Source organism: Gracilinanus agilis, chromosome 3 (genome assembly GCF_016433145.1).
Source record: "Gracilinanus agilis isolate LMUSP501 chromosome 3, AgileGrace, whole genome shotgun sequence".
NCBI lineage: Eukaryota > Metazoa > Chordata > Mammalia > Didelphimorphia > Didelphidae > Gracilinanus > Gracilinanus agilis.
The window spans coordinates 18,141,994-18,147,993 of NC_058132.1; the positions used below are offsets into that span (position 1 = coordinate 18,141,994).

Below are 6,000 nucleotides of genomic sequence, written 5' to 3' on the forward strand. Positions count from 1 at the left end.
ATCCTGCTCCTCCTCAAAAGTTTTCCTTTCTTCTCTCCTTTGTGTCAGCCCCGTCCTTTCTCTTCTACCTTTGCCCTCTTTCTTCCATGTTGGGGAAAGTAGATTTCTATACCCAACCTAAAGTGTATTATTCCCTCTTTGATCCAATTCTGATGACTGTAAGGTTGAAGCTTTGCCTACCACTTCCCATTTCCCCCCTCCATTATAAAAGGTCTTCCTTATGGGTTACTTTTATGTGAGATAATTTCCCCCGTTCTCTCTCTTCTTTCCCCCTTCTCGCAGTTCATCTTCTCTCTCTGAGGCAGAAGAGTGATAAGAACTAGACAATGGGGGTCAAGTGACTTGCCCAGGGTCACACAGCCAGGAAGTGTCTGAGAAGAGATTTCAACCCTGGTCCTCTTGACTCTAGGCCTTGCTATCCACTGAGCTCCTCACTGCCCCTCATTGCCTATATTTTAAAGATAATTTATATAGCATTGAGATTCATTGTTCCTTCAGTGTTGTAATTCAATGGTAAATCGATCTGATCCTGGGTATTTTTTCATAGGGAGCTCATTTGTGGTTTCTTCAATGTCGTTTTCTAAGATCGAGTTATTTAAGTATTCTATTTTAAATTCTATCAATCTGAGCAATTCATATTTTTGTAAGTATTCATCCATTCACTTACATTTCAGTTTTAATGGCACATCATTGGTCAAAAGAAGTCCTCAGAATTTCTTTAATTTCAGCTTCATTGGTAGCTCATTCATTCTTTTCCTTTTTGCTATTAGTAATTCTGTTTTCTTCTTTCTTTAATCAAATTAACCGATGGTTTATCTATTTCATTAGTTTTTTTTAATTAAAAAAAGCATCCTAGTTTTATTTCTTTTATTTTTTACTTTTGATTTTATTAAACTCTCTTTTGATTTTCAGGATTTCCATGTTAGTGTTTAAATAGAGATTTAATGATCTTTTCATGAAACTGAAGTCCATTGTATCCACAGACAGCCCTAGAGAGGCTAAGGTGCCCTAGGCTACACTAGCTGTCAACTGCTACTCTCTAAAATTTCTTGGAATAATGAGCCAGAGTCCTTTCTGTCCTGGTAGTAGCACCCAGAGGACACAAGGAGACCTATAACAAGAGAGGAAGATCTGAGATCACATTGGGGCAAATGTTGGAACCCATGCTAACCCATGAAGGGATTGAGTTGGATGGAAGCCTGTTTAAGGTTCTCAGCACTGTTACAGAGTCAGTCCAGAAATCCTGTTTGGTTCAGTTCTTCAAGGCATCCCAAATCATTCTTGGAGCAGAAATGAGCAGGGAGTCAAGTCCATCAAAACTGGATCCTTTTTGGCCTGTGGAATCAAGGAAAGCCACTGGGGCCGTTTCCTTGAGCTAAAATTTGCTGACTGCTCTCCTCCATCTCTCTTTGAATTTAATTCCAGCCTGCCCCCTCCCTGTTCCCTTTGCTGCCTCTCCATTCTTTCCTTCTTTGTCTTCCTAGATCTTATCTCTTTTATTTTGGGTCTACAAAAGACTAGATCTAGCACCTTGAAGTGCTAGGTATTAAAAAAGGCAATGAGCAGACTAAGCTATCACTCTTTGCAGATGAGATGATGATCTACTTAAAAAATCCTAGAGAATCAACTAAAAGGCCAGTAGAAATAATCAACAACTTTAGTAAAGTTGCAGGATACAAAATAAATGCACATAAATCATACGCATTTCTATATATTTCCACCACATCACAGCAGCAGGAGGTAGAAAGAGAAACACCATTAAAAATCACCCTAGACAATATAAAATACTTAGGATCTATCTACCAAAACAAACACAGAAATTATAAGAACACAACTACAAAACACTTTCCAAACAATTAAAACTAGATCTAAACAATTGGAAAAATACTGATTGCACATGGGTAGGGTGAGCTAACAGTAAAAGTGACCATCCTAGCCAAGTTAATATACTTATTTAGTGCTATACCTATCAAACTATGAAAAAACTTTTTTTACTGAATTAGAAAAAAACTATACCAAAGTTCATGTGGAAGAACAAAAGCAAGAATATCAGGGGAAATAAGGAAAAAAATATGAAGGAAGGGGGCCTTGCAGTACCAGATCTTAAACTGTAAGTAGTAGCCATCAAAACCATATTTTACTAGCGAAGAGACAGAAGGGAGGATCAGTGGAATAGACTAGGGGTAAGTGACCTTAGCAAGACAGTCTATGATAAACCCAAAGAATTCAGCTTTAGGGACAAAAACCCACTATTTGACAAAAACTGCTGGGAAAATTGGAAAACAATATGGGAGAGATTAGGTTTAGATCAACTTCTCACACCCTACACCAAGATGAACTCAGAATGGGTGAATGACTTGAATATAAAGAAAGAAAATATAAATAAATTAGGTGAGCACAGAATAGTATACCTGTCAGATCTGTGGGAAAGGAAAGACTTTAAAACCAAGCAAGAGCTAGAAAAAAATTACAAAATATAAAATAAATAATTTTGACTACATTAAATGAAAGTTTTTGTACAGACAAAACCAATGCTACCAAAATTAGAAGGGAAGCAACAAATTGGGAAAAATCTTTATAACAGAAGACTCAGACAAAGATCTAATTACTCAAATATACAAGGAGCTAAATCAATTGTACAAAAAATCAAGCCATCCCCCAACTGATAAATGGACAAGGGAAATGAATAGGCAATTCTTAGATAAAGAAATCAAAAGTATCAATCATCAAATGAGAAAGTGTTCTAAATCTCTAATAATTAGAGAAACACAATCAAAACAACTCTGAGGTACCACCTCACACCTAGCAGATTGGCTAAAATGACAACAAGGGAGAGTAATGAATGTTGGAGGGGATGTGGAAAAATTGGGACATTAATGCATTGCTGGTGGAGTTGTGAATTGATCCAAGCATTCTAGATGGCAATTTGGAACTATGCACAAAGGGCTTTAAAAGACTATCTGGCTTTTGATCCACCATAACACTGCTTGGATTATACCCCAAAGAGATAATAAGGAAAAAGTGTTGTACAAAAATACTTATAGCCTTGCTCTTTGTGGTTGCAAAATATTGCAAAATGAGAGAATGTTCTTTGATTGGGGAATGGCTGAACAAATTGTGGTATCTGTTGGTGATGGAATACTATTGTGCTCAAAGAAATAAAGAACTGGAGGAATTCCATGTGAATTTGAATGACCTCCAGGAATTGATGCAGAGTGAAAGAGCAGATCCAGGAGAACATTGTACACAGAGACTGATACACTGTGGTGCAATCAAACATAACAGACTTCTCTAGTAGCAGCAATGCTAGGATCAAGAGCAAGGCTGAGGGACTTATGAGAAAGAAAACTAGCCACATTCAGAGGAAGAACTGCATGAGGAGAAACACAGAAGAAAAACAACTGCTTGAACACATGGGCTGATCGGGATATATTATTGGGGATGTAGACACTAAACGATAACTCTAGTCCAACTATCAATAATATGGAATTAGGTCTTGATCAATGATACATGTTAAACCCAGTGGAATTGTGAGTTGGCTAAAGGGGATTAGAGAGGTTTGGGGGAGAGGGAAAGAACAGGAAATATGTAACTATGGGAAAATATTCAAAATAAAAATAAAAAAAATAAAGCAATATAGTCTTACTGGAAAGCTTTAAATTCTTAGCAAACCAACAGTCAAGAGTTTAACATTATCCCTCTTGGTCAGAAATACAGCTGCTTGGCAAGCCAATGTTGAAACCTGAGTTTAGCAGGGGCATTTCACCCCTGAGAAAAGTATTCCCAGACTTAGCTTACTGATAAGGTAGCCAAAAGTTCAACCTGGTTCTTATCTCCTCTTTGAAGTTTCTGAAGCCCCTTTATATTGTCTATGTTAAAACTGCAACTCTGTGAAGCTGTGAAAACTTCCCCTGTGGTTTTGGGTGAAAGGGATCTTTATTTTCATATATAATTAACTGGTGACTCATTGTACCTCGGAGCAAGCATGAGCTAATAGAAAGATTGTCTCCTGTGTTCTGCTTCTTTCTTTCTTATCACCTAAGCTGCCCTTATCAGATTATCTGAAGATGTTGGATAGCTTTCAACATTTATGGAATATTATTAATATAAGAAATGATAAACAGGATGATTTCAGAAAATGCTGGAAAGATCTGAGGGAACTGATGCACAGGGAAATGAGCAAAACCAGGAAAACATAACACAGTAACTGCAATATTTTATGATGATCAACTATGAAAGACTTAGAAGACTTAGCTGTTCTCAGCAATACAATGATCTCTGGGGCAATTCTGAAGAACTTTGGACAAAAAATGCTATCCACCAGCTGAGAATGAACTGTTGGAGTCCTGATGCAGATCAAAGCATATGATTTTTCACTTTAGTTTATCTCTGTTTTCATTTGGGTGTTTTGGTTTGTTATTAAAAAAAGTAAATAAAGAAAAGGTAAATACGGAGATTTTTGGTCCTTTGGTGGGAAAAGAGGGTGTAATAGTGGACTGAGGTCGTAAGAAGAGATGTAAGGGAATGGCTGAGTTTAGGGAAATAGAGGACAAGGCAGTATAATGAATGGTAAGGGAGATGATGAGGTAATCAGGAGAGGCAGCTGCAACAGGGAGACACTCAGACTAGAGATAAAGGTTGCTGGGGAAGGAAGGCTGGACTCTTTCAGGCAAAAAGGTATTTCTACAGACACAAAGGTTAGGGCCAGTCAGAAGTGGTTTGAATCTGACTAGAGGGCTTTCTGGTCAGTTTCTCCAGTCCACAAAGAAGGAGTCCCGAGGCTCCTCCCTCTCAGTGAAACTGAAGGGTTTCCAGGAGGAAGTATAGAGACAACTACTTCCTCCCAAGATGGACGCCTCCAGCTTCCCTCAGGAATATTCCTTCCCCCTCTTCAACTCTCACTTATCGTTGAGCCAATGATTCAGCGAAGGGTTTGAATAGGTAACAACGGGGTTTATTAAAGTTTCAGGGTTGGTTATCAAGGAGAGAGGGGTACAAGGTTTCCCTAAGAGTCGCTAGGGGAAACTCCAGGTGGGGGAGGGTCACAGGAATGGGTTAGACTGAGAGAAAGAGCCTGCTCTCTCTCAGGCTGGGGAAGTTTGGCTGCCCTCGAGGTTAGGGAGTACTAAAACAATGAAGCAAAGGATAGTTTGTTTCAAGGGTAAGCCCTACTTGTCTATGGGGAACTAAATCCTCAGAGCCTAATTGCTGCAACCCCAAGATACACCCTTCTCTCAAAGCCCACAGGAAAATCAGGAAGGTGATAGGGGAATGATATAGGGAAGATCAGGGGAGGTCCAGAGAAGTTAGCTAAGCTCCAAATGTTCGAAGAAAAACACAGATTCAAGGCAAGGTTTCAGCCCGAAGGCAGAGCCCAGTTAGTTCCTCCACTCTCCACAAGCTTCTGGGACCAACTGACTCTTTGTTAGAGTTCTAAAGCTGGCCAACTGCCAGAAAATGCTACAGTTAGGTTTTGCAAGGGCAAATGCCCTGATTGTATCTCTGCATTACAGGTTTTATATGAGTGTTCTCTTACAACAATGACCAATATAGAACTATGTTTTGCCTAAATAGATGTATAACCCAGATCAAATTGCTTACCATCTCCAGGAGTGGGGAGGGGAAGGAGGGAGGGATGCAATTTAGACCTTATAAGTTCAGAAAACTTATGTTGAAAATTGTTATCACATGCAATTTGGAAAAGAAAATATTTTAAAAAGGAAAAAACTACTGGCATAAGTTACAGGGTCTCCTAGACACCCCCAAACTCCAGAGGAATCCCAAGTCAAAGAGTACATGAGGAACTCCTATTCTTGCACTCTTGTAGTGTTGGCTAAAGAAAGCAACTAAAGGAACTACGTGATTCCCAAAGTGGGTGCCACCGCCCCCTGGTGTGTGCTGCAATGATCCAGGTGGCCATTAGAATCATATATATATATATATATATATATATATATATATATATATATATATATGTATGTATATATATATACATATATA

At 38.7% G+C, this 6,000-nt stretch overlaps 1 protein-coding gene across 1 annotated transcript in view; it reads right to left on the minus strand.

Moving 5' to 3' along the window:
- Window positions 1-6,000, minus strand: part of GRIN2D (glutamate ionotropic receptor NMDA type subunit 2D) — a 39,878-nt gene that overhangs the window by 18,614 nt on the left and 15,264 nt on the right. The gene's annotated exons all lie outside the window — the stretch shown is intronic.